Source organism: Sphaerodactylus townsendi, linkage group LG08, assembly GCF_021028975.2.
Source record: "Sphaerodactylus townsendi isolate TG3544 linkage group LG08, MPM_Stown_v2.3, whole genome shotgun sequence".
In the NCBI taxonomy this organism is placed as follows: Eukaryota; Metazoa; Chordata; class Lepidosauria; order Squamata; family Sphaerodactylidae; genus Sphaerodactylus; species Sphaerodactylus townsendi.
The window spans coordinates 71,331,234-71,353,278 of record NC_059432.1 but is presented as its reverse complement, the minus strand read 5'-3'; the positions used below and the strand labels follow the sequence as shown (position 1 = coordinate 71,353,278).

At 45.0% G+C, this 22,045-nt stretch overlaps 1 protein-coding gene across 4 annotated transcripts in view; it reads left to right on the top strand.

Annotated features, from left to right (window-relative positions):
• Positions 1–16,662, top strand: part of EPHB1 (EPH receptor B1) — a 387,492-nt gene extending 370,830 nt beyond the window's left edge. For all 4 annotated transcript variants that reach the window (XM_048506774.1, XM_048506776.1, XM_048506775.1 and 1 more), the window contains one exon: positions 16,267–16,662. The gene's annotated coding sequence lies outside the window, so the exon portion shown is untranslated. The remainder of the gene's footprint in view (positions 1–16,266) is intronic.
• The last annotated feature ends 5,383 nt before the right edge of the window (positions 16,663–22,045 follow it).

Here is a 22,045-nt window from a genome sequence, read left to right as displayed (position 1 = left end):
CTGTTCAGGAAGTTGGGGGTGGGGGTGTTCAGAGAGTTTCAGCCATCTCGTGTTGTGAGTTTTTCTACCTCATTTCCAGGAAAGTGTGCTGTACACAGTCCTCCCCATATACTCAGTTGGCACATTGAATAGAGTAGTGCCTGTATTTGCAAGCTTTGATGTGTCTGATCAAAAGAAACCCAGACTTGTTGTGTACCCGAGCCTGAAGATTTACATTGTGGAACCACACAAAACACTGACTGTTTATGGGGGGAAATCACACATTGTGTGCTCTCCAGAAAATGGCTCTTAAACTACCTGAAAAGAACCAAGGGGACCATCAAACCCTGATGCTCAGCCAATGGGTAGGATGTATCTTTGCATTTTCAGTTGCTGGAAACCTGTATTCTAACTCATATAGCCCTCAGTTTGGGAATCTTAAGGTTTGTTTCAAGTGTGTTTGGTTTGGATTTGCAAGTGCTCATTGTCGTAAGCTGCACTCAGAGCTCTGGTGTTTCATTTACCATAACGGCATGTTACGCTTTTTGCAGATTGTGGGGAGGTTTTGCCCCAGCACATTTCTACTGAGCCAAGTCCTTACGATCATGGTTTTCCGGTTTGACATTGCGTTTATCAGGTTGTGCATTTGTTTGGCTTGGACAATTCACTGGTTTAACATTGGGTTGGATTCTTGGGTAGTATATTTTTATGTTAAGGCAAGCCACATTGTCCCATGGTTCTGTCAAGATTCCCTGATTCTGCATTTTTTTCCTTTAAGCTTATTGGTTCTGTCTGCTTTGAGAGGCTTTTGGCCAGACCAGGGGCATAGCTACAGAAAATGGTGCCTGGGACAAGCACTGAAATTGTGCATGCGAGCACGCAAAACACGCACACAGTGCCTGCACTCTGCTGCCCCAGTACAGCCTCCATAGTGCAACAGCAAAGTCCAGACTGGGGGAAGAGGCTCGGCAGCAACCCTAGTTTTATTAACAGGGTGGGAGGGAGGGAGGGAGGGAGGGAGGGAGAGGGAGAGAGAGGTGAGCAACAGCTGCACATTCCCACAAAATGCCCTTCCTGCTTCTGGGGGCGGGGAGTCCCTGGCTCCCCTTCCCTCCAACTTGGCCCCACTCACCTGGAAGAGGATGGAACCATGGAGGAAGGGGATGCACCCACGCATCTCCTGACTGAGTAGGGAAGTTGTGGCTCAGCTGAGAGAGGGGCAGGGAGTCCAATTGCCCTGAGGTCCTGGTGGCCTCTGGCTTGCTGTACTGGTGGCTGTTACCCCAGACCCTCCTGCTGCTGGTCAGCAGGCACCTCCACCACTTGCCTGTCTTTTTGCCCCCCATCTTTTCTGTTGGCAGAAGCCCAAGCAGTGGCACCAGGTGGTTGGCAGACAGGCAGCATCAGGAAGGAGCCAGCATGAGAGAGCAATGCACGTGTGCCCCTGTCTACTGCCCAACCACTAAGCACTGGGCAGCAGCCCGGCTTGCTGCTGCCCTCACCTTGGGGCTCCAACCTGGAGGAAAGGTAGCTGCAGATGGCAGGAACCTCAGCAGAGGGTGGCCCTTGGTGGCAGCAGCACAAACAAGAGATGTTTCATGAAGAAAATTGTAATGTGTAGTTTGGACTGAAAGAATTTGAGTAATGAGTTCAACCAATGGTCAAGTGACCAATGTAATGGTGAACTATAGGGAGACGCAAAATATCCCATCTGCAGCCCATACTCTTGCATGCGATGGCAAATTGCCTCCTGTGACAGCTTTACAATGTAGTTTCCCTCTTATTCCTTTTATGTTCATTTTCTCTCTCCCACACCATGCGCTTACAACTTTGTTTCCATTGCAGCTATCCCACTCTGGGAGTAATAGCACTAAAGTTAGCAGGGCAACACCATGAACGACTTTGCCGCTTTGCCTTTCTGATTATCCTCAGGGGTCTTATTAGGCAACTGAACCCTTGTTTTGAAGGTGGGGAGAAAAAATGAAAATGATGGTTAACATCGGTGCAATTCTCCATGCTAATTAGCAACGAGTGGGACTGACAGCGTGAAATACAGCCCATGCCAAGAACTGTGTGGCAAGAGGAGGATGCCTGGAGAGCATCTTATGTAAAATGTAAATGTGGCTTGCCAAAAGCCTATCAGGAAGGTGCACAATTTGCGCAAGACACCCCCACTTCACCCTCAGATGAATAACAGTACACTCAGAATTGTAGCTAACTGTTTGGGAAGAGGCTCATACAGAGACAGTTTGTTTCTGGGCATATTTTATCCCAGTTTTTCCCTGTGGGAAAATGACACTGATTTAGTCGGGGAGGGCAAGCAATCCAAATGGTTGGTATTAACAGGGAGATAGATCATCCTGTCATCTGCAGACTGTGTGTTGGAATATCCTCCCAACACAATTGGGTTAGTGAGAAAGTGTGCTCTAATGAATATTTCCCTCCTTTCCCATATGATCTGAGTTTGAGAACTGGCTAACAGCCTAAGGCAAGGCCACTTGCTCAATCTAGCTCAGACTCTGTGTGAGTTGAAGTGTTCTCTGGCTAGTCCTCCTCAAGACGTGCTCCAAATCTGCTTCATCTTGCCACATTGCATAGTAGGGGCCAATGTTCACTACAGCAAGATTTCTTGTATGGATATATTTTCTGGAGCCACACTTTCACTTTCTGCTCTTTTCGTGGCAAGCAAAACCACTTATAGCATGATTTAAATCTTGCTTTGCTGCCAATGATTTGCCAGTGAGCACATCTTTGCCTCAGACCTCTTCCCTCCCCCCATGGCCAGTCTTCCCACTCCCTCGCAGCGCTTTGCACGCCTTTCCCCTCACCCTCTCTTCATGCTATCGGCTCCTTCCTGCTTCCCTAAGTGCATTGATCAAGAGACTGATCTCCCATATGTATAGTTACGAGGGGAGAATGCCCCTCATCTCTGTATAATGTCTGTGTTCAGTCTTTCCTCCACCAGCGCAGCCTCAGCACAGCATAGCATCAATTGCCAGGTGCCCTGCAGCCTTCCCCCTCCCCTCCCCTTTCCATGCTTCTGGCTCCTTCCTACTTCTCTAAAGTGCATATAATGAGAGATCAAGTGATTGTTCTTTTGATACAAAGAAACAACAAAGAGGGCTTTTGCAAAGAACAGTACAAATAGATATCGCTTTGGCTCCACCCTATCTCTGCCACTTTGCTTCTCTCCCCACCCCCCACCCCCCCGCAATGGCTGAGAGGACTTTTAAAACTTGATTTCAGGCAAGACGCTGTTTTAAAACAAGTCTCTCTCTTCTCTTCTCATGGCAGCAGAGAGTGTGCATGTAAGCATGTGTGTGTGGAAGAGAAGGGAGTGGGGGAGAGAATATCAGCTCTGTGTCTTTAAGACTGTTGATGGGCAGGCTTAAGAGAACCAGGAGAAACAGAGACCCAGAAGAGTTCAGCAGCCAAACTGCACTGCAGGCTGCTTCCACACATGTAAACAAAGAAATATGAGGACAACCCACTACAAGCCCACTGCACAGAGAACAGGCTTGACATAAGCGTTTCATGTGTAATGGGCCAAACTTATATGATGCCTGCATTTCCGTTGGGCTTTGCCTTTTTCCTTGGATTTCCCAGATTTTGCCGAAAGCAGCCATATTGTAAGTTTAATGCCTCACTCAGTCCAAAATGAGCCCAGTAACTATTCAAGCATAGAAAGTTTGTTTCTTCTTAAAAATTGAAGTGTTAAGAAGTTTATTTTTTAATAAAACATGAACGGAATTATTTACCAACCTTCATCATATCTTCAATTGAGTACTGTTAAACTTTGAAGGCTCTCCAAACATTAAGGAATCTGAAATACCAAGAACTCAATTAAATTTAGAGTGGTTCTTGACATTAAAATTGGCGGAGAAGTGTAGAGAAAAAAACTAGGTTACCAAACCTTAGGGATTCACCGTTGATTTCTGGCTTCTTTAGTAATCCTGAGTTGAATCACTGCTACCTGTGGGTGCTTTGGGGCTTTGGGGCTTAATAAGATTTATGTGAATTTTTAAGAAGAGAAATCCAACCCATTGTAGTGATTTTGTGAAGGAAATGTTGGGTGTGACTCAAGAACTCTGGGGGTTGAATTACAGGTTCTTCATGCCCTCAAAAACTAGATGTGGATTCCCTATCCATGGTTCCAAACCTAGCCATTGTCTCTCCCAGGAGACTCTGGATTTGCAGCACAGAATCAGAAGCAGGAGGAGGTAGTTTAAACCCTTCCCTCCTTTACAAGTTTTCCCAAACAACTTTCTTTCACTCATTTTTTTTTCTCCAAAGAAGGGGTTCCCGACATGTTTGGGACTTGGGGTGGGAGAAGAAGAGCTGATGGAGCCAGGCACATAACTAGGGTGGCACAAACCAGGGTCCAAGTCCTGGGAGTCACTTGACTGGGGGCATCCTGGTTGCCCCAAGACAGATCTGCATCTCTTCTTCCTGCCCCAGCCTCCACCTTCCACCTTAGAGCGGCAGACAGGGAGAACGTACACATTGCCTGCTCTTTTGGGGCCCACAAAGAAGTGCTGCTTTTTCAGTTGAGCACCTTTGCTGGGTGCTATTTGCCTGGCACTTTTTTGTCGAATTGCAGGGATGGAGTGGCTGCAGAACTCCATGGCTTGCCAAACACTCTGTGGAGGTATCTCTTGGCAGCAATGCACTCTTCTCCCCTGTGCTCAGGGGACCAGCAGCTGCACCCTAACTGTAAGGTAGATTTCGTTGTGCCAGTAGATAAGGGGTCCATGCAGGGCCTGGTGGTGGGCCCAAGTGCCAGGTGGGGTTCGAACTCTTTAGAGCGGGGTCGTTCTTGGTTTCCCAAAACCAGCATCACCCTACCGCCTGACTCACTTCCCTTCTTGGTCTGCCTTCTACAGACCCCAGCCCAGCCAAGTGTACTGGGAAAACCAGATATCTGCTCCATTCTCCTTATCCTCTATGCCCCTCCCCTGTCCTCACTAGCATTGATACCTGCCATCCTCATTGAAGGATCCCCTTTTCCTAAGCTGAATCTCTGCCTCCTCTTTGGAACAACGCTGTTCTCCACCTCGCCCTCTTTTGAGGTTGGCATAAGAAAATAACAACTATGTACCAAGGTGGGCTTGCACTTTTTCACAGAGAGTGAAAGCTTCAGGACTGGATTGGGGGGGGGATCCCTCCCTCCCCAACGCAAAATGCTTAGGCCTCTTTGGCTGGGAGGCAGTTGATGTATCAAAAACCATGTCGCAAATCAAGAAGAAGAAGAAGAAGAGGAGTTTGGATTTATATCCCCCCTTTCTCTCCTGCAGGAGACTCAAAGGGGCTGACAATCTCCTTGCCCTTCCCCCCTCACAACAAACACCCTGTGAGGTGGGTGGGGCTGAGAGAGCTCCGAGAAGCTGTGACTAGCCCAAGGTCACCCAGCTGGCGTGTGTGGGAGTGCCCAGGCTAATCTGAATTCCCCAGATGAGCCTCCACAGCTCAGGCGGCAGAGCTGGGAATCAAACCCGGTTCCTCCAGATTAGAGACATGAGCTCTTAACCTCTTGCTGCTCAAGTTCTCAAGTTCTATTTACCAAAGTTCTATTTACCAAATATCTATATACATAACATAAATTTTCATTTCATTTGTTTCATGCAAGAACTCAAACATTTCATTTGTTTCATAACAGAAGGTTATGTAAGAAATTCAATAGTAGTTCCAATCCAAATAAGTTCATAGTCTTCTCCTTACAAAGTCCATTCAGAAATACAACAATCATTCAGAATTCATTATGGTGAAACCTATAATCCAATCAGAAAACCAGGTTGATGTTGGCAGAACGCTGCGTACGTGAACCGCGTATTTCATTATCTTCCTCAGTGCCTCAACCTCATACATTTGTTCATGAAGATATCCTATGGGTATTATACTCTCTGATTACCGAGTTGTCACTTCTCACAGAATCTCACCTAAGGACTGGGAGGCAGTTGAGCCAGTTCTTTGGCAGGTGGTCAAAAGACCTGGCACGCACCACCGGCCTTCTGTGGTTCCCTCTTGGGAGTCCTGGGCTGCCCTCCTTTCTTCTCCCCCAGTCCAGCCCTTCTCAAACCCATGCATCTGAAGCCTCCTTTGCTTTTGAAAACTTAGCGTCTACACCCTCTTTCTTTTCTTCCACCAGCCTATCCACTGCTTTTGCATTTCTTCTGTTCTTGCCAGAAGATGTGGTCCTTGGTGAATTAATTTTACATTGTGATGGAAAATAGGGAACATTTTTTTAAAAGAAGAGGAGGAGGAGTTTGGATTTATACTCTACCTTTCTCTACTGTAAGAAGACGCGTAGGGTCTTACAAACTCCTTTCCCTTCCTCTCTCCACAGCAGACATCTTGTTCTGTAGGTGGGGTTGAGAGAGTACTGAAGAACTGTGACTAGTCCAGGGGTAGGGAACCTGCGGCTCTCCAGATGTTCAGGAACTACAATTCCCATCAGCCTCTATCAGCATGGCCAATTGGCCATGCTGGTAGGGGCTGATGGGAATTGTAGTTCCTGAACATCTGGAGAGCCGCAGGTTCCCTACCCCTGGACTAGCCCAAGGTCAGCAGGAATGTAGGAATGGGGAAACATATCTGATTCACCAGATAAGACTCTACCACTCATGTGGAGGAGTGGGGAATCAAACTTGATTCTCCAGATTAGAGTCCACCTGCTGTTAACCACTACACATTCTTCCCACTCTCCCAATTCTGCAGTAGTTATTCCATTCTTCTGCACCTCTAGACCAGGTCACATTATGTGGCATGTTTTTGGTGCTTGATATTTGAAGCATAGTCTTAAAACCTGCATTGAAAGGCATCTTTTTGCCTCCAGCTGATTGCAGGCTGCTAAAACTTTTTTTTGGAAATTAAGAACTGCAATTTTAAAACTGTTATATGTTAGCAGTTGTGACAGCTATTGTGTAACCATTTTGCAGAATGACTTTAAGGTTTTTTTGTTTAACTGTTAGGAAGGCACTTCAAACACAAACTGTAGATTCAAATTGTTAAATTCAAATTGTTAAATCCCAGCCAACTTATGGCAACCGCATAGAGTTTTCAAGGAAAAGGGTTTCAGTGCTGATTTGGCATTCTCTTCCTCTGCATAGTGACCCTGGTATTCCTTGGTGGACTCCCATCCAAGTACTTACTAGGAATGACCTTGCTTAGCTTCTGAGATCTGACAAGATCAGCCCATCATTGGCTATCCAAGTCAGGATGAATTCAGATTATAAGAGTAATTATTATAAGAGTAATTTTGCTATCCTGCTGATTCCTTCATGCAGCGCTGTCAAGGCAAACCAAAGATAGAAAGATGGTCCGAGTATAAGCATGTTTGGAGGTCAGGACAATTTTAGATTGTGAACTGCTTTGCATCCACACTGGAAAAGTTCAGTGTAGATATCTACATAAATGAAATCAATGCTTAAATAGTTACTGTACGCTGGCAGTTCATGCTGGCATTTCACGTTCAAGCTGATGCAATCAACAAGATAAGACATCCAGTTAGCAGCTATGGGTCTAGCATCACTGGAGTCATCAACAAAGCTTAGAGCCGTGGTGGCAAACCTTTGGCACTCCAGATGTTATGGACTACAATTCCCATCAGCCCCTGCCAGCATGGCCAATTGGGAATTATAGTCCATAACATCTGGAGTGCCAAAGGCTCGCCACCACTTGCTTAGAGTATCAGACATGATAAACAATACAAACAATAATATTACATAAGCTGGGGGAGGGAGGAGGGATGCAATTTCAGTGTTTGTCTTGGGTGCTGTTTTCTGTAGATACATCCCTGGATCTGGGAACCTGCTCTGGATCTGGGAAACTTGGATTCAACTCTACCTTGGGTTCATTGTTTAGCTAACAAGCCGTTTTCTTCCTGTAAAATGAGAATGACCAATTTGACGTGACGGCAAGTGCGATAAAGCATTGAAAATTCTTTGCAGAACAAGAAAAAGTTCAATGGTCAGAACAAGTTGTACTGTTTCCTTTTAAATGATCATATGGGACATTTTTTATAATTTTGTGTGGCTCATGCACTATAGCCTGAAAGCTCACACAATGTTCTGGGCTATTTTGTTCAGTCTTAAGAAAGGCTATTGTTTCTAAATTTTGCTGGGGACCAACATAGCTATCTGGAGTTCCTTCCTGTACTGCACTGCTATTACTGTTCTTCTAGGTCTCTGGAACATGTTCATCTTGGCTTCCTTTCCTCAACAGAAATTAGCCAACAGTCTGCCAACTCCCGGAATTTTACTGAGTAACTCCCAGAACGGTACTCAGCACATATTATACCAAAAGCAGAGCGGGATCCTGAACCCACAGTGGGAGTTATGTTCTGTGCTCTGGTTTCCCTTGCACCTGCCTTATCTCTTGAAGCCCCCGTCTCTGTTTTCCCACTCTCAAGTGCTTCTGGACATTAACAACCTTTACCTGGTACATCTGGCAGTGTGTTTTAACTGTTAACTATAGGATGACCTCCCTCAGAGAATCAGAGGCCCATTTGAATTCATTGTGGCTGTCAAAATCCTCTGCCTGTGACATGTGAAACCACCCTCTGCTGACAATTTGGATTCCCCAAGGAGATGGCATTGTTAGGGCAACTAGACCTGGAGCACCTGTGTGAACAGTGAGATAGAGCAGAGATGGCTGTGCTTTCCTCCTGTCCTGGCTCCTTGAGATTCCCTTGGCTTCTGTGGGGCTTGTCCAAATCTGCAGACCCTTTTGGAATCCTCACTGCTCGTGTTTTCCATCCTTCCACTGTCCTTTATCATGGCAGTGAAGCCTCCACACTCACTGTATGCAGCTTGACCGAGGCGGATCGGCGCTGCTGGTATTATTGGATCTTACCGCAGCGTTTGATGTGGTCGATCACGATCTTTTGACCCACCGCCTACCGCCTGCGCGGGCACTGTCCTTCAATGGATTGCCTCGTTTCTCCGGGACCGGAGTCAGCAAGTGTGGTGGGGACAAGGCCTCCCGAGGGTGCCCGCTTTATTGCAGTGTACCTCAGGGAGCGCTGCTGTCCCCGCTGTTATTCAACATCTATATACGACCCCTTGCTCAGCTGGTACGGAGCTTTGGGCTGGTCTGTCACCAGTATGCTGATGACACCCAGCTCATTCTGTCGATGGAGGGAGCCATCACCTCTCGCAGCCTGCAGCACTGTTTGGAGGCTGCTGCTGGTTGGTTGAAGCAGGCCAAAGCTGAATCCAACAAAGACGGAGATCCTTTATGAAGCCGAGGGGGCCAGGGGACTTTCAGCCGCCGTGTGGGAGGTCTCATTGGCACCGACCCTCAACAGAATAGTCCACTCCAACCGCTCTTTCAATGGGCACTCCAGGTGGCCCATAACCCTGCCGCGTTTCCATCTTCGCCAGGCCCGCGACTGGCCCTTCCTCTCCCCAAGCCGACCTGGCCACAGTGGTCCATGCACCTGTCACCTCCAGATTAGACTATTGCAACTCGCCACGCTGGCCTCCTCCTCGCTGATCCGAAATTAAAATTGGTCCAGCATGGGCGGCATCGCCTGCTCACGGGCGTGCCTTTAGAGATCACATCATGCCCGCGGTTAAGGCCGCTTCGCACTGGCTCCCAGCCGAATTCGATCGCCTTCAAGGTATTGGTTTTAACCTTTAAGGCCTTATGCTTGGGATCTCTCATACCTACGGTGACCGCCTGGCCCCATGTCCCACGGTTCCCGCGCTCTGGCGGAGGCCAATCTGTTGGTGATCCCTCGCCTCTGGCGAAGCTTCGGCTATCACCAGGGCCAGACACGCTCCTGGCCCCCTGCCTGGTGGAATGCTCTTCCTCCAGCTGTCGGACCCGCGGGACTCAATGAGTTCAAGCAGGGCCTGTAAGACTGAGCTTTCCACCGGCCTTTGTGACCGTAGCCGCTGATGTGGGTGCCCGAAACAAACATGCTGAGAAACACTCTAGACCCACTGTCCCTCTCTTAAGAGGAGGTTTTAATAGCCGGATGCCATCTATTTTAAAACTTAAATAAGGTTTGATATTGAATGCTGCATTTTAAGTCTTAATTTATTTTTATCTTGTTTTACTGTCTGTTGTTAATGTTGGACACCGCCCTGAGCCCTCCGGGGGAGGGCGGTATAAAAATGCAACAATAAATAAATAAATAAATAAAAAATAAAGCATATGTGCACTGGTCTGCAAAGCTGCCTTTAATACACTGGATTTGAAGCAAAATATGCTGACTGCATTGGATATGTTAACAGTGTTCTTTTGTTGGGCCTTTTAATCTCAAATAAATCTTAGTAATGTGGTTCTGTCACTATTAGCTGTATTGCAGCCTTTCCTGGGATAACATCCAAGTGTCAGATTTAGGCTCAAAATAAGATTACACCCATCTGATGCTGCTACCAGTAAGAAATCTTCTTAGAAACTTGAAAATATCTTTTCACTCTATGTATGTCACTTTCCCAAGTGTAATATATGCATTTAACAGAGAGGGGGTGGTTAAATTTTCATTGGCTCCCTCTGCAAAGCAAGATATTTTGCAGTGTGCAAGAGAGGTGGGGAGCCAGGGGGAAGAATAGTTACCTAGTCCAGATGCTGGAGTCACTAGAAGCAGAAAGGGTGTTCAGCCTTTATGATGACAGAGTCCCTCAATTCCACCCCTTTGTTCTCTCCCCGTCCCCCCTCCCCAGGTCCGTAAGAGACTGGCTACCCTCACTGTCTATGGTTCATTTCCTTTGGATTGGTATTTGCATCTCCAGGGATGCCTGATCTTAGGCCACACATACAATCTCATGAGTCACGAAAGAAAGGTGTCTATTTCTTTTTTTGCTTAATGCCACAAATAGACCTTAATGCAATGATGGCGAACCTTTTCGAGACCGAGTGCCCAAATGGCAACCCAAGACCCACTTATTTATCGCAAAGGGCCAACACGGCAATTTAACCTGAATACTGAGGTTTTCATTTAGAAAAAATGGTTGGCTCCGAGGCGTGCATTACTCAAGAGTAAGCTTGGTGGTAGTCGGTGGCTTTGCTTTGAAGCAACCGTGCAACTCTTCCAACAGGTGAATCACGACCCTAGGAGAGTTTACTCAGAAGCAAGCCCCATTGCCAGCAACCGAGCTTACTCCCAGGTAAAGGATCACGCTTTAGTTCTTCACATGAAAATCAGTGGGGTTTAACAGTGTTTAACAGGGTTACCTACACTGCTTCTCCAAAACTAGGTCTTAGGTTTAATGCTAATAATTGAGCCCAGCGGCCCAGGCCAGCCAAGATGTGTGGGGAGGGGGCCGACTCTGCACGTGCCCACAGAGAGGGCTCTGAGTGCCACCTCTGGCACCCATGCCATAGGTTCGCCACCACTGCCTTAATGTGTTAACAGACTTGCAGCTTAATCTGACCCCTCTTAGACCTTAGGCACTGTAAAGTGCATCTGTGAGGATTCCAAAAGGGCCTGCAAATTTGGACGAGCCCCAGAGAAGCAAGGATGGTAGACTTCAAGTTCCTGTATAATTGTGTTGGCAGTCCCATGCTTGGGGCCCTGGCTGCACTCAGATAACATTTTGTTCCCTGCAATCTATCCCTTGCATCAGATTCTGAGTGAAAGGACATGCGCATTTCCCCTTTCTATACAGAGTACCCCAAGATAGATTACACCCATTAGGAATTCCTGCATTATATAGTGCCTAGTAATTTACATTTTATGAAGAGCTTTGAAGCTCATTTTCTAGCTCTTGCTATGTCCATCTACTTTGCCACCATTCCTGTTTGTAAGTTCTACCTACCCCCTGCTTACCTACTTGTCTTCATTTCACCCTGATCATAAACACATTTTCTTGGAAGTAAATCAGATGGATTTCAGTTTAGCTTTTACATACATTAACTATGATAAGTAGTGAAGCTTTGCCCACATAATTCAGTTATACGCATGTTTCATTTCCCATCAGATGATTTGAATTTTTTGCTTCCTTTTCCGTTGCATTTTGCTCTGGTTGGTTTCTATCCTGCCCCCCCCTTTTTGCTTTCTTTCTTTCTTCCCCTTTCCCCTCTCCTCCCTTCTTTTTTATGGGGGGATTTTTTGGGTAAACTCCAGATTACTAAATACAAGTTCTATTACTACCTAGGTCTGCAAAAATGATTTGATTCCAAAAGAAGATGAATTTTAACAGAAGCAAAATGTCAGGCACTGCAAGGACATTTTTAAGCTTCAGTAGGCTAGGATGGTAGAATGCAAGCCCCAGTATAATTGTGTTTGCAGTCCCTAGTTATCAGGTGCTGGGCAACAGGATGCAGCGGCCAATGGTTTTGCTATTTAACATGGCGGCTTTATGTTTCCAAGGTGCAATTTTATGTTAGAAGCATTTTTGACCCCCTGATGGGGCTAAATAGTAGTATTGTGATGCTGCGCCCCACCTCTCTGTTATAGCATGGGTAAAAGGCATTCCCTGCACTGCTCTTTTCAGAATGAAGTGCTAGTTTCCACTACAAATGGATGCAGTGTAACTTCTAAGAGACAGCCTCGGGCAGCACAGGACACTGCTTAGGAGGTACATCTGCTCAATAATTGAAGAGCATTTTTGCTGTTCAGTTCTTGTCCTAGCTGATGAAATATGGGACAAAGTGTCAACTGCATTTGTTCCTGCTGAGGACTGGATAGTGGGCAGAACACATCAATCATTCTGGGCCCCATGTGCACAAGAACTTGATTTCCAATAGCTCAGACAGGATAACACAGTGCAGCTTGAGGAGCTCAGGAGATTGTTGGTGCTCTAAGAATTCAAGTGACTTGAACCTGACATGAGGCAGTGGTTAGCGCATGTGCTTGCACAGAGGATAAATGAATACCAGGCTTCTCTATCACTGCTGGTTATTATGTGATCATGAAAAAAATCTCTGTCTTTCATCTGCTGGCATTCAGTGCACCTAATCTGGATGGCAGCTAGTTCAGATCAAGTGGCATGGTTTCAATGGTGCAATCTTGTTCATGCAGCAGGAAAGTGCTGGGGGAGGATTCTGTTGGGGGGCTTTAACTCACATCCCTAGTATCGTCCCAAGACTACTTCCTTCAGTATCTGTCCGTAAAAGGATGGAGTGTATGTTAACCCCAAAAGGCTATTTTAGCTCAGACATGCACAACTTGTGACTTGCAATGAGTTTGAAGTTGTGGAGAAGAGTGGTGAGCATTTGGTAAAATATAGGCACTTTTGAACCATTGTGAGAGAATTGCAGAGGGGAAGGAGGTAACCTTTGGATGGGGATTATTACTGCTGCAACATTAAGCAAGCCCTGCTTTATTAAAGTTATGGCTCATGCTGGCATTAGGGCAATAGAGGTGTCAATTCTCTTGTTATTAACTCTCCTGCCTGGGGGCACAGATTTCAGCTAACACATCTGAGAACGGAGCTAATCTCTAGCACAGAGTGGAGGCCAGGGGTGATTACCTCGGCCAAACATAAAGCCAGAGGAGCGGCAGTCAGGCAAAACTATAGTATTTTGATGGAGAAAAAGGAAAGGAGGCGGAAGAACTAATGGCAAAGAATGCTTGCCTATGAGATGTTGTGGGACTGAAACATAAAAGGAGTGAGAATGTTACTGTGGAAATGTTATTTGTCCTTTACAGATTGTTTTCATCCCACCAATCACACCAACAATGAGTTGGTGAGGATGCCATACAGACCTTCATTGATCTGTTTTGGGTATTGTAGACTGCTGAGCAGAAAACAGAGGGAAGGCTGGGCAGGTGGGGAGAGAAGCTATCCCGGGGTCTCCTGCTTCTACATGGGCAGCTTGTCTTGGCGTCAGGTCTTGCTGGATTAGCAGATATTGCAGATTTGGGCCTAAGGAGTAATTTTTCAGGGCATCTGAATCAGATTTTTTAAAAAGGAAAGCTTGGAAGTCTTAATAAATCAGTGGACAGCATGAGTGTTGTCCATGCAAAATGAAAAAGTATTCTCGAATGGAGCAGATATATGGATAGCTCAACAGGACATTATCTGAAGGCATCGATTTTAAATGTGTGCATATCCATATGTAGTATTCTAATGTGCTCTTTTGTTGGGTAACAATGGCCCGGAATATTGCTTGTGAATTGTGTGGTTGCGAGGGAGGGCACACTCTGGAGATTTTCCTTGAAGTTCTTTGGTGTTTTCAGAATGAGAAGAACCACACTGCTCTCCTGAGAAGCCAGGCCAAGGTGCTGGGCATCTGTGTTATATGCTTTCAAGTTGATGAATCCCCTTAGATACAGCAGTTCAGAATATCATTTAGCTTAGCTATGGAATAAGGCTTTTACTATACTATTGGAAGCACTGAATTTCATATAGAGTGGGCATATTATACCACAAGTGAGATTTGGTCAGTGAATAATTGATTCTGGTCCCCCTTACGCTCAACTTGCCCACAGATATACCGTCTGTCTTCTGTCAGTGCAATAAAATGGTGCTATCCTTAGCCTCTCCCTCTTCACAGGGCTAGCACCTTAGCCCCCAACCACTGCACAATTGAGATCCAAACTTTATCAATTGTAGTTGCCATCTCGACATTGCAAGACCTCTTCTCCAGGGTGAGGCACCTCTCTCAGGACAGTGGCAAATAATTGCAATGTTGATTGTGGCACATCCTAATTTCAAACCTCCTCCAGTGATGTATAAGTTATCCCTTATATTTTTGTCACTTTTGTCCTGCAATGTGAGCTTAATGGTTACAAGTTAACAGGTTTAAATAATTTGACATTTTCTAGGGCTAAAGCAATCTGGAGCCATACAACATTAGTTGATCACTTCCTTCAAAGAATTGTAACCTAGATGCCATCTAATGCTGTAACTGGCGCTTCTATATGTAGAACAGAACTTAAGAATGTATTTAATGGAAGCCACAGAAGGTGCTATCTTAACAAACATGGGTACAATTTCTGTGTAGCTGTGAAAAGGTGTAATAAGAATGTCCCAGAGAATGAAGACATTCTGTTAGAATTGTACCAGTAAACTTACTCAGTTTTACCCAGAGAGTGGTGTGTTCTCTAGGACATAAGCAAGAAAACTGAATGCCCCATATCTTCAGGCCTATGGAAAGAACACCTTCTTGTGTTAACAGTCATTACTAGAGTTGAGACTGTAATTCAGATAAAGAATCTTCGTCAATTAATTGTATATTCATGAATTAATTTTCTCCTGTGCAAAAGAAAAGATTATTTGTTCCATGGCATCTGCCACCATCAATTTTGTGTATGTAGCCTACCTGGATCTCCCTGGTTATAGTCCAGTACTGTAACTACTACACCACAGTGTGTGTGTGTGTGTGTGTGTGTGTGTGTGTGTGTGTGTGTGTGTGTGTGAAATGCCATCAAGTGGCAGCTGACTTGTGGTGACCCCAGCAAGGTACATTAAAAGCAAGTAAGAAGCAAACATGGTGTGCCATTTCCTTCTTCCACAGAGCCTTCCTTGGAGGAAGACACATAACCAGGGAGACCGGGAGGGGGGGGGGCTCGAGCCCTAGGCACTCCTTGGGTGGGGGATCATGCAGAGTCCTACCTGGAATCTGCCCCAGCACAGCCTCCACAGTCCTTTCTCAGTGAGGAAAGACTATGGAGGCTGTGCAGAGGTGTGAAGGTTTTCTTAGCTTTTGCCCCCCTCCACCCTCATAGACTAAGCAATGCTGCTGCAGTGTGGCTTTCACAGCCCTTTGTCAGTGAGGAAGCGCTGCAGAGGCTGCGCTGAGGTGGCAGAGTTCGGGTGGGTCTTTCTCCCTACCTTTTTACATCCCTCTTTCTTTTTCTTCCCTTCTTCCTTCTCTCCTTATTTCCCTCCCTCCTGTTAACACAGCTAAGGTGGCTTGGCACATACATACCTCTGCCACCCAGACTCTACTGCCTCACTGTGGAGGCCTGCTGGGGCAATGGAGTTCAGGGGGCAATTTCAGTGCTTGCCCTGGGGACATTTTTTTAGCTACTTGGTGGCTTCCCCTCCCAGTACTGACCTTGTTTAGCTTTCAAGATCTGATGAGTTGTGGCTATACCATGCTGTCATCCTTCCCTCTACCCGCCACTGGCTCTGTATAATGCTTACATTAAAATATTGTTAAAACTAGTACCTTTTCATCAAATGAAATATTCCATGTTACAATCTAGAACCTTGACACCAATGAAACCCAATGCAAAATTATTCCAGTCTAAAAACATTAATTCACCCTCTTCCTTCTCTTATCGCCTAAAATGTGGCTGTATCGATGATGATGTCATAAACATGTGCATGATTTTACAAACAAATTAAGTTCACTTTGGTTTCTGTCTCTTTCCCATTTCTCTTTTAGGGGCACTTTTATGCCGCTTTTTGATGTCAGGAGGACATGGAACGAGGCCAGTCCTGACAGTGAAGCTTCCCACTGCAAATCCCTCCTCTTTTTCCACTGGGAAGGTCACCATGGCCTGAAGAAGAGCCATCGCTTCCGACGAAGAAGCCAGACTCTTCCTTGAGGAACAGAAGCAATAGGAGGTCTCCTGCAGTAGCCTGCACTGTCCCAGCCAACAGAGGCCCTGCCATGTACATAGCCAATCAGATGTCTGTAAAGGATTTGCACCCTCTTGTACATTTCCCCCCTTGCCCTTACAACTTGTTGATTGTGTCAAAATTGTCAGAGTTTGTAACAGTAACTTTCAGAAAATATTGTACTAAAAAGAAAATTGCACTCAATAAAATTATGAAATAACTTTGTGTGGTTCTTTTTAACTTTGTTATTTGAGAATGAAGAATATTACCAACAGAGAAGGGGGCAGGTTTATGGATCTGATGCTTTGGGGACATATTATCAGTTGACATCAGCTGATATAAACCTGCATGAGCAGAAACTATGACCAGAGTCACAGAAAAGACCTAGTTCTGGTTTTTGCTTATTCTGCATTTCCCTCTCCTTCACCTTTCATTATAAATGCAGTAGCAGTACAGTCCTAAATAGTGTTACACTGCAGTTTTACAAGCCCTGCAGAATTGCATCAGGGCCCAGGTCTCACTCGATAGAGTTGCACCAGGTCAGGGCCACAGCTGAGAAGGCCCTGGCTGTGGTTAAGGACAGCCAGACAGTCCTATATGTCCACTGGCATCAGTGGGTTTTGAAGAGTGTAACTCAGTTTTGGATTGTACTGTAAATGTATAGTCCTTTTATTTGGAGAAGGGGAAGTACAGAGACAAAACTTTACCCAGTTCTTTAGTTAGATGTAAACCTGCTCCTTCCTCACAATTCTATGTCCAAAGATAATTGTCAAACACCAGTTGTTTATTTTTTGCTTTTAATCAAATTTTACATTAATAAAACATTTTAATATATTAGGTTGTCTGTATATAGATTATGGGTATAAAATATGGGTGGGGCAGCAGTACTTAAGCCTCCCTGGGCTAACCTGGTAGGGACAATGCCTCCCCCCAGCCAGGTAGCTTCATGAGGCTGCTCAGGATTCAAGTTCTCAAGTTCCATCCATCCTGTTTGTCTTTGTAGGTACTGAAGAAGTTTGTCAACGTTAGAGATGGAGGGATTTTCAGTGGTTAATACTGTCTGTGAAAAAATAATACACAGAGAGAAAGAGCACTGAGGAAGGAAGGGAAAGATCGATCCATCTGACAGTCAGAAGGCATCAGAACTGGGTGGAATGAAGAATATATTTCCTGCAGCCTGCAATACAAACTCAGGTGTAAGATCAAGAGAACACAAGCTTGCCTTCACAGATACAAATAATTGCATTATTACTGTGTCATAGATGCAATCCGCTTTTGTCACCTTTTTGGGAATTCCCCTCACCCCATTAACTCAAAGCCAGGACATCCATAAATTCTCATCCTGGACACACCCTGAATTCCTAGGCTTCCTTTCTTTGAAATACTTTTGTGCTGGCTCCTATAACCATCATTGCTGGCAAGCCAAAATTGTGCAGTCTCATCCTTCCTACTTACACAGAGGCTGCCAACTCCACTTTTCTTTCTCTTTCTCTGAGACTTTGGGATATTTTGTTGCCCACAAGAGCACTCCACTACTGCCTTACTTTATTTTTTTCCTTGGGAAGTTAGTTAAAGGGACTTATGAGGACCTGGCTTCCTTTGACATACACCAGGCTTCCATTAAGCAATGGGGCGGGGGGGGGGGGGAGCTCAACCAGAAAAACACAAGGAGTCTCAAAAATCTATAACAAAATAATTACATTTATTATATGGCGTACACAAAAAAGTTTGCTAAAAACACAAGGCCTGGAATAAAGGCTACACATTAAAAAAAAACCAGTATGAACTGTTACAAAGATTTCAGATACTGTTGATGATACAATCATAAATGACCCACACAGGGCTACGTACGTTTTGGCCTATGCAGCCTTCCACAGTGGTCAGAAATACAAAACAAGCTTATTACCAAAAACACATGTGGAAATAATATGCTTTATCATGGTTGAGGTTACACACATCAAGAAACATTGGTAATTAAATACCCTATTTCAGTGTGAGTCAATTTCAGTGCTGAAAGACACATTAATAGGCAACATCAGGCAACCAAGGGTTTCCCATTTTCAGTAAAAAAAATACCTACAAAGTGTATTTCTGGATGTGTTTTCTTTAGTAATCTTTATTTATGACCACTGAAGAAGGCCACATAGGCCGAAATGAGTATTGACCATTTCCCCTGCTTTTGGTGTCAGGGATGAAATCAGGTGTACTGTTGGATATGCGCAAGTTTTCTTTCCTTAACAACACAGATGCCACAAACTCATGGCAGACAGGCAGGTAGAACATTGGCATCTCTTGTATCCACCTTCTCAACCATCCCCTTTTTAATTCTTCCACAGAAGTACCACTGGCTTATGGTCTGCACCATCTCTATAGGGGCATTAGTTAAATGTCCAAAATGCACAGTTATAAGTAAATCATATTTACTGCCACGCTACCCTCCAAAACACATTTTTACATTTTAGTGGCATCATGTGTCTTGATAGCCAAAGAAAGATGTACTCATGGCATGATCTTCCAACACAAATGCTAATTTAAAACTAAGTGATTAGCAAAACGAGAGACCTGGTATCAAAGGGACACATGCAGCATTTTAAAGTCCTAAGAAGTTGGATGATCTGCTCCAATTCCACATTCCTGCCTGGTACTGCTACCATCTCTTTTCCCCCTGCACTTATTGAAAAGGTAAGTTCTTAAATGCCACTTTAGAGAAACAAATTCAAAATGACACTTGCCCACTTATTACAATGTTGGCCTTCCATGATTAGAGGTATCAATTGCCTACCATTTAGGTTGATTAAATGTAATCCCTGACACTAATGGGACTGTGACTGGATTTTTTGAGAGCGAAATATGGTTCAGCTAGGTAATGTTATGTTGGACTTTGATCTAACAGGGTCTTGGATCCAGTGGACCCTTTCTACTGATGAAAGAAAGCATGGCTTTCTTGCCTCCCCTGTCCTGCTGCAGCCCAAAATGCCCTCCCCTTGAAATGTTGCTCCTGGGGGACAGGATTCCCCCAGGAACAGGGTTTAAGGGAGCATTTCAGCCTGCAGAAGGATGGGAATTGAAAAAAAAAGTGGGTAGAAATCTTTCTGGTCAGGAAAATGCTCTATTGGATCCAAACCACAATCTCTCCCCTTTGAATGAAATATCATGAAAAGGTTGTCATGGAATTTTAAATCTAGATAAGCACTTGGACACCTGGATTTTAAATCCACTTCAATTAATGTTAATAAATTAAGAATATCTTGTTTCCTCCCTGTATGTTCACTGAATGTGAGGAGAGAGTGGTAGAAAGAGCTGTTAACTCTTGCTTGCTTAGTCCTGTTTTCACTGCTTCTGTCACACACACGCACAAGGGAGAAAGGTTGTCTTCTTGAACCATTAGTATGCCACACCCTTAGGCAGAGACATGACTCTGAAAGCAGAAACCATTAATTGAACAATTAATAAAATCACATTGCAGGTATGCTTATCTGTACACATGCCTTATTGGGCCAAATAGCAGCTCTATTATAGGGCTATTATAAATCCGAAATACTGGTCAGAGGTTTCAATCCACCCTTCTCTTGTGCCGCAGTTCTAACTGGGTCCTCACATACCTGATAACTGCACTTAAAAGCCTACTGGCTTCACCTGTCATAGAATTCCCAATGTCTCATCTGGTGTCCCTTAACACCCTAGACCTACAAGGTCTTATTGCCATTTCCTGGAAAAGTGAAATTCACATTATCATAAATTCTTGTTCCCATTCTCAGTTCTAACATTTCATGGTAGTCAAGAATTTATAGCTTGAGTCCCTGAGACGGCCGCTATTTCATCATCTGCCAAGGGCTACACCTTTCTATCTGTTCTATTGCATCCCTTGAGTGTCTTGAATTTATATGTTGCTAACTCTTTTTTTTTAATACAGTTGATTCTACTAGGCATATCTGTTTACTGTAGCTCCTTCCTCAGATAAAATTTCTAAATTGACTCTGCTGCATATTTCTGAAGTCTCTGAAGTCTCTGAAGGAAAGGCTTTCTGGAAATCCAAGAATACCCTCCTGTCATGTCCTGGAATGAAATTGTATGGTAAGTTAAATGTTATTATATCAGTTGTTGCAACCATACACAATCTGGAAAGCCATATTCATGGGACCTACAACCACTGAAATGTGACACTGGCAAACACAAAGCAGAGTCAAGATTTCCAGATTTTGTATAGATTCAGATAGGAGGTAAAAGATGTCGGCCCTTTCTGCACAGGTCATTTACCACGGCCCAGGGACAGCAAACATGCCGGATCGCAGCAGCTGCTGGATCGCAGCCGCGCCGTCCTGGCCGCCCAGGAGTGGCGTGAAGCCACTCCTAATAACCTCGCTCATTGAGCGAAGTTATTCTAAAATGCTGTCTTCCCATCGGCGCAGTGCCGCACTGCTGGGAAGATAGCGCTTTCCCCATCCCCTCCACTCACCTTGTCCTCCAGCGTGCTCTGGAGGTCGTCAGGGACCTGTCCACGCTGCCCTCTGACCTCCAGGGGTTGGAGGGCAGTGTGGGCAGGTCCCTGACAGCCTCCAGAGTGACACTGGAGGACTAGGTGAGTGGGGGGGGGGATGCAGAAGAGGTGGTTCCGTGCGAAGCCACCTCTTCTGCGTTGGCTTCTGCGGGGCCGCTTGCACGCTCCCGTGCGAATGGCCCCCACCCGTCCACTGGCATAATTTCTGCAGGTGGAGAGGCGCCCTTTCTGCTGTGTGGAAAGGGCCGTAGAAAGATGTACTTTCCAGCACTTCCTCAAACATGGAGAAGTTCCTCAGGCAGTGCTTATCTGGAGGAGAAAGCATTCAAGACATTTTTGCAACACAGTATTTGATTTTATTAACAGATGTAGAATATAGATGGAAGCAAAGAGGCACTGCTACTGGACAGCACTGTCACTAGCCCATATAAGGCCCCCAGAGCAAGAGAGAGAGAGAGAGAGATCCTCCATCTGAAGGGGCTTCTAACAAACTCACAGTTCTATCTGCTTCTCTCTCTTTTTCTTCCAGCATCAAAACTGTTCTTTCTTCACACAAACATCTGACTGCTCCCCACCAGCTAGGTTCGTAGTACCCAAGCATTGATAGGCACTTGGACAGAGCTATTTCCCAAGAATTAAGACCTACTGAGGGTACTACTTTCCAGAACTTCTGTAGGCTTGCAGAGAATTCTTTAAAAAATTGCTAACTATTGTGAAATTAATCAACTTTCCATCAACCTTGCAAAAACCGAGGCTATGGCTTTTGGGGAAAACCCTAAGATCAGGAAATGGAAGTTACATGGAATTCAGCTGGAACAAGTTTTCATTTTCAAATATCTTGGTAAAGCCTTGCAGGTCTCAGGAGCTCGAATAATTCATTATAGTACCACTGCCACCATTGGTAAAAAAAAATCTGTGAACAGGATCTGGAGGACACTGTTAGTATTAAGGTGAAATTGCTGGTCCAACTATTGTATGGTTCTTGTCTAGGGTCAACCTGCTGCTTTTAGTCCTTTTGAGAGATTCATATTCTTTCAATCTTTAAGTGGTTGACAGGTAGTATAAATCCCCAAGGTCTGTTTCCCTTAATATTCCAAGATATTTT